Here is a 12,170-nt window from a genome sequence, read left to right on the forward strand (position 1 = left end):
TTACATGTGTAATTTTCAGCCTAATATACATTTTATAAGCGTTTAACAAGTCACTGACCAAAACTGAGCTACTAGAGTAGACCGTCTTAGTGTCTCTTAAATGTCATCAATTAGCTTCCATCAAAGAGGTCGGCTTCAGTTAGAAACCAACATTATAATCACTGCGAAATTATTCTGGAGGAAAATGTCCTCGAAATCAAGCTAAGTGACGGCCCTGGAAATTCAGATGGATTCTGATTTGCAATCAAATTGTAGTTATGTTGCAGTTTTTGTTCTTGGTGTGGATGGCATTCAAGTCTAATTGTCATCCATGCCTTTAGATTTTAGTTTCTAATTTGTAAAATTGACCATAATTAAAGCATCCAGATGATGAAGTTTCAGTTGAACTTATAACACAATAATATACAGAGACATGAGTGTACAGTTTGCAGGGAACTAAATAATTGATTAGTGATTCATCTGTCTGTTTCTTTCTTTGACTAGTACCTGATCATCCAGTTAGCTTGAAGATCTTCAAGCTATAAATCAGTGATTTGGAGTAGATATTACAGCTTCTGTACAAACAAGACAGTTGCAGTCTCACAGTAACATATAGTGAGAGAAGAAAATCTAATTTATCACACGAGTGACCTTTAGTTACAGCACTGCATGGATCTGCAGCTATAAAACAACAAGACGGTTCAACTTTTTGCAGCCTGGTTATTACACTTGGACTTGTGAACAGTTGTGAGTCGAGTTTTCATATTAATTTATTCATTTCATACATTTTGCTTAAATGCACAGTATGTAATTTCTGTCACTCAATCAAAACAAAAGACGGAAGTTGCATGGGATCATTGGAGTCTTAACTGATAAACAATCACCATTGTAGATGGAAATCCATCTACAAGATAGGGATGGGTCTTGATTTTTTAATATTAGATTAATCGTTAAATGACAAAAACTGAATAGTGTACGTGACTATGGTTTTGTCTGAAAACATTTATTTTCCACTGTTTTTTTAGCGGTGACTGGAATTACCCGTACCAGTACTACAGACTGGTGGAGTCGCGTTAGTATTCCCAGGCTCCAGTAAAAAGTATTTTCCACACAAGCCTGTGTGATTATTATAGTTGTTATTATTATTAGAATAATCATAGAATAGTTCCCAGTGATTGCTGAGTAGTATTTTTGCTTGAAATGCCCATCCCTACTGCTGTAGGCAAGGTGATGTTTTAAACTTTAATTCATTTTAAATTAAGTCATGTTCGTCGACTTCCCTCCTCACTCTCTGACTCTTTCCTGCAAGTAACAGTGACAGGTGACCAAATGAGACGCACCATTACCTTGAATAAATGTAATTTCTCTGGGTTTGAACACTGTTGGAAACATTTAGAATAGCGTCAGTACACAACTCAACAAAATATGTAACAATGGTCACATTGTTTTAAGACATTTTAATGCAGAAACGCTACATCTTCAACAGCTATGTCAGCATTATAACAGTCCTTTGTTTTCTTACCTCATTAGGATTAACTCACAGTATAAAATAAAGGTCAGACAAACTGAATGGTGATTCAGAACAAGAAGCCATTTATCTTCCCCTCACGTCATAAAGACACTTTGAATATGACATTACAGCTTGCAGATGGCTCGACTCCAGCCTGGCAAGTCTAAACAATCTGCTTTGATATTTTCCTTCCCGGCTGCCCAGAAATGGGTTCAGGCTTCCGTTCTCACAGTTTTCTGCAGTTTGAGGCTGTGGGCTACAACACTGCTCAGTCTCCTCTCTAAAAGCATGCAGATGAATTTGTATGGGCACATTTCTGGGCCCCCCCGTCGCCTTCTGTCTTCTTTCTGAGCGGAAACCTGAACTTGTCAACGACCAAGTGCCTCAGTGAAGCATTACAACCCTGCACTTACTGTAGAAAAAGCTTGTATTATTAATTTGAGTGAGCCTGACTGTATCCCCCCTGAGGACGATGGTTTATTATCTATAGCTCAGCAGCTCTCAGTCTGTCCTCATGGATGGATATGGAAATGAAACACACAGCAGACTCGTGTGGATTAGCGCTGTGTCCAGAGGAAGGAACCCGAGAGCAGGAGAAATCAAAGCTGAGACAACCCCAGTCCGGCCCCAAAGCCAACGGCTCGGCTGTGCGTATCCCTGAATAATTCATACTGTGGATCATGTTTAAGTCATAAATGGGATTACAAATTTACAGCAGTTTTTTCCGTATGTTGTTCACTAACAGGCTGAGTGGAAACAAGGCAGGGAGGGACACACGAGCCTGCAAACGACCAACAACCAGTTAAACAGAGTTCAAAGGATCTGCGAGGAATTGTGACTTTTAAAGGACATATCTGTGTACTGATATTACATTTTATCAATATTTAGTCTGGATTTGATGAGGTAAACTCAGAAAACAGCTAACAAGTTCACCTACATGTTGCCACATTCTGTACACAAAGCTCTGACTCTGTTGTAGAAGACGCCAGCTGTGCTCAGTAGCTAAATTTGCTCTGAAGTCAACTTTGATCAGACTCCGGATGAATTATTGAGCACGATAGGCCACGCAACACTAAGATGCATGACTGTGAACACTACGGTCTCTAAGACAAAAGAAGATGGTTGTCTTTGTATTGCTTGTTTTTTTTTTTTTATTGTTGTGTGGTGGAGTGTGTGTTTTCACGCACCTGGGAGAGCTGAGAGATGAAAATGTTCCATGATGCATCAGGTAAAGAGAGAGGGAAGGGGCAAATGAGGAGAAACAGAAAAAACGAGTTACAAGATGATTAGGCAGTTTTATTTTGATTAAACATTGATCATGAAAGCTTCAACTTTTGTGAGTCCTCGGAGGAGGCGTGCAGTGTAATCAATGGAATCACAGATACTTAAATATTAAGCGGCTTTCCTGAGAGCTTTCATCATGACGTCTCTGCACCACTGTTCATCTTAAGTACATCTACACTGTTTACTTATTTATCCGAGCACGAGTTCATCGGCTCCCTCAGCTTTTATAAAGCACCTATTTCTACGCTCTGTGTTTGAATGAGACCACAAACCTGCTTTAGTTATTCATGTCTTCATGCACGAGAGGCACATGCTTAGGTTTCCCTTGAAGCACCTGTCCTCCCCGATTAAACACACACACGCCAAAAACACACACTTCTTTTTAGCTGGTTTTATTGCCAGGTCTGTGCTCTAAAATATTGATGACTAGTAGTTCTGTTTGCCTCTGTCTGCCTCTGCATGGAAACCATGTATGTAAGGAGATCACAGAGGGGGAAAAAAAGCTCCAATCAGCAGGCGCAAACAAAGACAGCTGTTACCTGTCAGAGGAGGGAAGCAGCTTCTGTCTCCCGCTTGTGTTTACACTGCTGCTTAAACGATGTTCATTCTTCTTTACCCATTTTGGCATTTATTTATCTTTACTGTGTAGGTCAGTGGTTCACAAACATCAACAGCCCTGTGAGTTGAGCTCAAGTGACTCTTCATTACCACCGCATATCTGATTTTAACTATATAAAAGTGGATATTGTTACTATAATTTATTCATACAAGATTCTGGATCTGATTAGGCTCTGTCTCTTTTTTTTATTTGTTTTCTTGGACCTTCAGTAGCTGGACACTTGGATCCTTTACTTAAGCAATGTATTCTGATGCCAGTCAAACTGGACCACTGACATCCTGAAACACAGCTCGAGGCGATCAGGATAATTCTGCAGCTCCTTCATCAGCAGGTGAAACTCCCCTTGCTCTTGACTTGTTTTCATAATTGGATGGACCCAGTGTTTTCTTTAACTTCAGTTCAAGAGGTGAGGACAACAAAATCATCTTCACTGTTTGTGAATTTTCAGTGTGCAAGATTCCTGTGCGGATCGTTTTTATATTCATTTTTCAAAAAAACATATACTTGTGCAAAGGCATTTACTCAGGTTGGTGGGAGGCGGGTCACATTTAGTTGGTCTAAAATTGCCGGTAATTATTGGTATGAATAAAAACATTTTTAAAGTGAAATATAAGTCATGAATGTAAGAAATTAAATCTGAATTTTTTTATGTGTGATTTTGTAATAAATGTATTTTTGAGCAGTCATGTGACACGGCTCGTTGTGACGGGCGATGTTATTTGCGAGTTCCCTCTCTTTCACAGTCACTTACTCAGCTGCCTATCTTTCTGTTATACACTGAGAAGTAATCTCTGAGTGAGTATGCATATTTTAGTTTCAAGTGGTTTAAAAGGGTATATGGAAAATGAAAGCCTTACAGAATAACAGAGCCCAACATATATTGAAAATACACTTTTAACAAACTTAAACTTTAATGTGCCTTAATTGTCTGCACTTATGTGTGAAAGACAAACGCCCTCTATTGTTGGGGTATATGGAAAACTTGGCACTATTGTCTTCTGTTACTGTATCTGTAATCTTATACAGCCGGCTCCTCACCTCAGTTAAAAAATGTTTGCCCCCTCCAACCCAAATGTCAAACTCTGTCTATGGTTATTGGGACAAAAAGTATACTAAAGATCAACCTTGCACTAATTGGGAGTCGTATTTGGGGGTTTGTTTTCCTAAAAAACACAAATGTGTAGATATTTTATCATAAAATGTGTCAAAATTCTATTATTCTAAAATAACGGAGCTGCAGAAGAACCTCCTGGAGTACCAGTGGACAGCTATGCAACACAGGTTCCCTGCAGGATTTGAACCCAGAGCATGAGACGGATTACATGTGTTTCCTCTGAGACTGGTGAAGAGAAGGTCTTGTGTATATAGAAGGTGTGTATATTTTTAAGGTTGTTTTAGCTTTAGCAGGGTAGAGATCAGTTATTTGTAGAGGCTGTTTTTTTTAAACCTATGCATGTGTTCTTATCTTCCTGTAACACACAGGAGCCTCAGTGTTTCCTGATCCCTCTGCTTGGCTAAAATCTGTGACCAATCGTATGGATTGGACTGAACAGAATGTTTTTCTTAAAATATCTTTATCATTATCTCAGAGAGGACAACAATGGTGTTGTGACAGATAAAATCAAATGGAAAAAATGTGTTAGAAAATATTTGGGACCTTTAAGACAAGTGCATGTTGCCTGTAATGCCCGAGTTGGTGCATCTATTAATTTTTATATTTAGCAATTCCCTTTGCATTTCATGCCTGTTGAGAGTACTAAATTAAGCCATATCTGCTACACAACACATGACATGAACAGGGCCATGGATAGGGGCTCAATTCCCACTGGGGCTTCCATTCACAAGTGCAGCATCATCTAAACATTATAGACATTATTTTATTGCCCATAAATGTTATTGTCCTTGCGCTAGTCATTTCTATAACTCTCTCTATATTGCTGCGTTTATCATTCTTCATTTTTATCTTGCTTAACTTCACCATCTCCTCCTCCATCTTATCTCTGAGCTCTGCAAATAAGCCTGAAAGCTGCAGCTTTACTGCATGCAGATCCCCTGCTGCTGCCATCCAAAAATCGGAGGCAGAGTATGTGCTCTGTAAAGCCTGAGGCTGTATAGATACGGCTCTGTAGCAGTACTGAGGATGGTTACTGACCAGGGCTGTTACTGACCAGCTCAATGTGATGCAAAAACCTCCTGATAGATTCAGTGAAGAGGAAAATTAAAAAAATACTGCAGGTTAACCTATAATGTAGGTTTACATATTTGCCTACAGTTTTATTAACACCTTCCTCTCCATCTACCTCTTCACTTTTCTGACATCAGACTACTGTTTTGTAGCTAGAAACACACTGCAGTTATTTTAATAAATAAGGTGCAATTTGTAGAACATGGCAGGAATTGGAAGGTAGCTCCAAAAACAACTGACAACTGCTGCTCTTTGCAAGCCATCCGTCGCTGTAGCTAGCTACTGTTAGCTTATTAGCTCATGGCTCAGTGGGCCGTGAAGCCAGCGGCCTAGAGTTTGTCTGGATCGGGACCTCGGATCACCACGGCTGACGGGGCCCAGATCAACTGGATTTGGCCGCCTGATCTGAGAGTGAACACGACTAGACACGGATAAAGAACTGAACACAGCCTTCAAAACCAACTGAGGTCAGTTTGACATCAGGGGATACAGTAGAGAGGTGATACAGCTGCTCTGACCAGGACTTCGACTTCGTGGACGACGTGACACAACAGGCGGGGACAGGAGAGGCGTGTGGCAGGAGAGAAGCCACAGAGAGTCGGACATCGGCAGCAGGTGAAAGCAGCGTATAGAGGGGGAATATTTCCACATCTTTCTCTGTGAATTGAGGATTTATGTTGATAAAACCAGAGGCAATTTTGAAAAGACCGACCAAGACTGTGTTGGTGAGTTTAATTAGTTTATGTAGACTATGAATGAAGTGTGTTTTACCATGAGTTAACGAGACAGTTACGCTCGTCTTAGTTTGGTAAAAGAGAGAAACTTGAATTCAGCAAATGGTTGTATTTTTCCTGTTTATTAAGGAAAATAGAATAGTATTTCATTTCTTGCCATTTTTTAGTGAACTTTGTTTATTTATTACACTAACAGCTTGTTTATATCTCCCTGTTGAAACTACAGGGGGCTATCAGACTATCACCTCTTGCCGGTACAAAGTGGTGTTAGGAGACAGGACCGGCCGGGGCTAGCTGGTTAGCATGCTAACTCCATCATCATCAACATCTGCAAAACATAGACATCTTTGACATTATGTCAAACACTGTTGCTTCATTACATTTTGTTGATAAAGTTAGTTCACTTTTTGAACGTGTTAAACATTTCTTTGCACAGATTGAGTGTGCAGATGCTTTTTTCTGTTCTCGCATGCTCAGTTTGATACTGGGTGAACGGTGGTTTTTAAACAAAAATTCTGGCTGTATCTTACAAATTGCTCCTTTAAAACTCTTATCTGTATTGTTTCTGTACTCACAATATGAGCCAGTGTTCGTGGAAAGCTTTCAACAGTCCACACATTTTGGTGCATAAAAGCCTTAATGGAGCTCTTATTGGTTCTTATGTGGTATTATAGCCACAATGGGGCCGCCATCAATACTTGGCTGTGGATTATTCACACTATAACTTTTTGTGCTCACACTCAATAACAGCTTTGATCGAGTATTATTTCTACATTACACAGGTTCAGACAGTCAGCAGTTTGGTGTTTTTTTTGTGCAGCGATGAGTCAGAAGATGTGATAATAACCACAACAGCACCCTCTCAACACCTCTGTGTTTACTGCCTGACACAAAATCAATGAATGCTGTCTTATCGAGGAATCATTACAAGCTGCTCGCCAGCGTCTGACCTTGTAGCTCTATCCAGGAGTGTGTGCTTTGTGTGCATGTGTGCGTGCATGCATGCAAGGATGCGTGCGAGTGCGCATGCACTTGATTAATCTAGCTTGCATGTGTGCTTCACAGTTTTCTCTGTGTTTGTGAGGAAGGGGACAGCTTTTTGGGGTTTTTTTGTTCTTCCAGCTCTCCCCAATAAAGAAAGAGGACTCTGGTTGCCATGGTAACAGGATGAAACAACTGACCTCTGACCTCAGTGTGTGCAGTTTGACTTTGCACTTCACACTGACATTTTGAGTGATGAACTGCGATCGATCATGATTTCAATAACTAGAATGGCACTAAGTAGAGCGTATACCTCCACCAAATCCCAGCAGTCCCCTTGAATTCACTCTAGCCTAATCCAATATCAAATAAGGCATATTTGAATCTGCTGGATCAACATTTTTATTTTGATCCGCATCAAAACTGTAAATCCATTCTTTACCATTATCAGAAGAAAGCAGTTCTCTCTTGTTGAGCCTACATTTGGACTCATTTTTCTTTCACTATAAAGCACTCTGCAATAATGTAAATCTAAAAAGTGTTATTCATTACTGAGTAATGGGAAATCAACAGCATCTTCCTCTCATACCCACTGGATAAGAGAGGATGTTAGAAAGATCTGGAAAAAGGACAGATAGGTTGGTTGCAGATGTATTTTTAAGATGACATGAATCATCGCTGCAGAAAAGATTAAGGCTTCTGTTCTCGTTGAGACTAGACATTGAAATGGCCTCAATTAGCACTGTTTTTGCCGTGTTCAGCTAACTCAACATCATGAATACATCCTTCTATCGTGTTATGTAGTCCCTGCTGTTGGCTTCTTGAAGTGTGCCTGACTCCCAACACACTGCGGCACCCGGCTCAACAGGACTGGCGTTGCCATGATTCTTACTGTAGAGTTTGTCTGACCTAGCAACAGTAACTAAGGGGTGCATGACTTTCGGTCAATTGTGGCTTCCTGAAGGCTGATGACTTCCATGTGACCACAACATCACCAGTTCAGGGGCGTTTGCTGTGTGTTATTATCCCCCCAAGTCTCCTGTCTAACCATCCACTGTCCACTAAAGACAGCATGTCCATCAAGAATGAGCTCAGAACAACAACACATACAGTGAATTGTGTTCACACTAGAACGCTCGGATCATTGAGTCCCAGTCCAAAAAGTATAAATTTAGTCTGCAGTGCAGTATTTTGAGCAGAAGAAAAGTTCTACAGATATCAGAGTGTAATCGATCAATGTCAAATACACAGAGGCAATAGCAAACTGAGCCCTCATCTGAAGTGTGAATATCAATCAGAATATCACACATTAAAGGCTCATTTGCAGTCCAAAGGCACAAAAAGGGATTTTTCACACTTCAGACTGAATCATCTTACATAATGAGTTTTGATTTAAATTCATAAGTGAAGAATGTGGAGCGAGGACAGCGACAGGACATCAAAATCTGAACGGATGAATGCACAAGACAGTTACATTAAGTTTTAAGACGGAAGGTAAACAAGACAATTACTGATCAGGATGACCTTTGACCTCCCAGTATGGCTACTTTGAGAAAACAGAAGTCCACTGGCCTTTCATACAACTCTACCATTAAATGTAACCTGGTTCGATGAAGTGTTTGACCTTCTTGGTGTTGAAGCTCTGTTTCGTTGCATCCAGGAGTTTGTTTCTCTCGGCCTCGCTAAATAAACAGACAAGACAAACCATCAGCTCTTATCTGAGAGTCTCAGGACTGAGGTCGAGGTTAGCAGCGTGACTCTGCAGTACGTCACACCTGCTGAACGGCTCTTTGTGAGGACTTCTACACAAAAACACACACTCACACACTTGAGTCTGTTTCGAATGTCTCTACAACAACCTAACACACTGTTTATCACACACTAATAAATAAGCCTGGCAGCTCTGAGGCATTCCAAAAGTTAGCATGTGACATTGTTTCCTCCATGTTTGTACCATTAAATCACAGCCACCGAATCAGGGCGTGCAATAGTTGACGCTGTATGCCAGAAGAGCTGCCCCAGAAAATACCACTCTGTGTCTCGTAGTCTACTTGTAGAAGAAAAATTGAGGTGAAGGACAGAAAGTTTCCACTGCAGGCAAACTTTCACATCTCCAGCTGAACCTCAGAATTATCAAGTCCACCAAGAAGTCACCAACACTGGCAGGATAAAAGCTGGCCATTGTCCTTTCAGCTGCAGCCAGATTCCCCTCAATTATAGATGATTCAGCTCCCTCCGTCCCTCCCTCCATCTCTACTCTCTCTTCTATTCTCCTAGTCCCTCATTCTCCTTTCTTTCAGTCCTGGCCATTACTGCCCCTCCGAACACCTACGGCACCGGCGTCTCTATCTCCATTTGTCATGCATGAAATCTTTTAATGGAGTTAACCAATGGGAGAATAATGGAGCGGACAGATGGGGATCCATCTAATCCCTCGTGATTCTGTATATGTTTAAAATAGAAACAAAGGCGAGGAGAGTTGATTGAGATATTACTTCTCTGCTCTGTCTCTTTGTTGGCCTTCAAGGTCACAGGTCCAGTGGTTCAACCTGAACCTGTTTTCAACCTTATTAAAGGCAACAAAAGTCTATTAATTAGATCCTTTTAGGGTTAAAATGATATTTCCTGTGAAGTCTGACCAGCAAACACTTAACTGCATGTGACATGAGAGAGCGTCCGCGACAAAATCAGCTTGATTTAAGTGTTACCAATCAGAGCAGACCTATTCATGGGCCAAATATGGACCTTTAACAACCTCATTCAGGCCATTTGATTATTTTCTTGGTAGACATATAAGAACATTTATTGTTTATGTCTGTTGCTAAACAAAAAGTACTAACCCAGGCTGTTTAAGCAGGGGGACTTTATGAGAATCAAACAGACAACCAACTTCCAATAATAAAAAAGGTGCATTGTTTTTCTTTTGTACATGAAGTGTTTCTTTTTTCAATTGTGAAAATTATAAATAAAGCAGAGAAAAAAATTAAGAAAATAAAAACAAATCAAAGAAAAAAAACATGTGTAACATAATGTGTGAGCGTTCACAGGTCAGATCTAAGGTATGTAAGAGTCCCACCCCTTGGCCCTTTTTATTAAATCTGTCCCTTCTACAAAAGTAGTTGAATAGGCCTGAATTAGTGTCCTAACTGGCTGCACGCCCGGTTTCTATTTTCAATCCTGCTGCTCATGTTGAACTCATGACATGAACAAGGAATGGCTGATTCATTAAGTTGAAATGAAGAGTTTTCGATATACCATCTGCTTTTACTATAAAAAACTAAACAAGGTGCCAGCTCGCTGGAGGGTGATCACCAAGAAGCTGAAAGTGTCTGGTATTAAAAAAAAAAGCACACACACACACTATCTTTACTTCCTGATATATAATTTCCAGTAGAGAAACTATCCAAACTCAATAATCTTTCACTTGAATGGTCTCCAATCTAATCTTCAGCACGCAGCAGATAGGTACGTGGTCTGTTTACACAACGTGACAGAGTGCATGTGTAACAGATTCAGTGAGGACAGTGTGCGCCCAACATCCTGTCGCATCGGACACTCGCATGCAGAAAGGAAACGGTGTAAGCTTTCAGCCCAGTCACCAGGATGTAATGTTGGCAGTTAACGTTTTAGAAAACATTTGTAGCAAACGTATCATATAACATTCACATTACAGTGCTTATTAGTCACCTCTCACATCAGGAGGTGGAGGTGGAGGGGATGGTGGTGGCGTTATTACAAGCCGACAAGGCTGCTAAACAGCTGACCACGGTTCGAGTCACACGGGATTTAAGGACACCTGCGGATCTTTCCAGCCGTTTCTGTGGCGTCAACTGGCTACTTTTCATGAAACGTAGGACCATCTCCATCCGTGACCGTGGTAACAGGTATTTTAAGCCATACCATGATGTTTTCCTAACCCTCACTAAGTGTTTTTTGTTTGAAACCCTAACCAGAGCATAAGCACAGTGTTGTGACAAGAGAGAAACAGAAAATTCAACCTGAACAAACAAAGACAAATTCAGTTTCAAATTATCTGTGGCTTTGCAGAAACGCACTTAGCTGACATTTATTCTGGAGTTTGTGTTGAAGCTTTTTAGATTTCATTTCCAGTAACATATCAGCAGTTTTTTAAATCATAACCAGCAGCAGCTGTTCCCTCAGTGTTGTCTGCACACAGTGAAGATAGTTGCAGATAGTTTGCTCCTTTTGAGTGGAGGCACTAATATAAAAAAAAAAAAAAATTCTGTTTCCTAATTAGCCTGAATTCATTAAGCTGAAAAGAAACTATTCTCCGTGCATTGCTGAGGTTTTAACCTTTTGTTCTGCTGCATTCACTTGCTATCTGTTTAAGCCCTGACAGAAGGTCTCCAACTGAAAGCTTGTTAATTAAATAAATGTTATTGCAGATTTGAGTGTGTGGAGGCTTTTTTTTTATTCAGTTTTTCTCTATTTGCTTTGCTGAGATTTGGAAATCACTGCCACATGAGAATTTTCCCAATGCTCCAATATATTGAGATGAATGAACCTTGTGGTGCTCAAAGCATCTCATTACTCAATTTAAGAAACTCAACAGCAATGTTGTCTTTCCAGGAACAACGGCTCTGTTAGAATAATCCACCAACCACCTTTGGACAGTTTTCAACATTTTATCATTTCTTTTGTTTTTGGAATGGAAAAGCTTTCATGAGTGGATTTATTATTATTGTGCCATAAATGACTAATTAATGTGCATAACAAAAATGCATATATTATGTGTATTATGTAAATGTTCCCTTATTATTGACTCATTTTGGTTGATTGGACCTTGGCATTTACAAAACATGATGGATTGACCTCCTTGATATTTTGTCAGATCTGTCATCATGGAGCAACTTACAG

The 12,170-nt window shown here is 40.1% G+C and overlaps 1 protein-coding gene across 2 annotated transcripts in view; it reads right to left on the reverse strand.

Moving 5' to 3' along the window:
• The window catches only part of homer3b (homer scaffold protein 3b), a 64,961-nt gene that overhangs the window by 25,381 nt on the left and 27,410 nt on the right, over window positions 1-12,170 (reverse strand). The gene's annotated exons all lie outside the window — the stretch shown is intronic.

This window comes from Pagrus pagrus, assembly GCF_965226575.1.
Source record: "Pagrus pagrus genome assembly, chromosome: 6".
NCBI lineage: Eukaryota > Metazoa > Chordata > Actinopteri > Spariformes > Sparidae > Pagrus > Pagrus pagrus.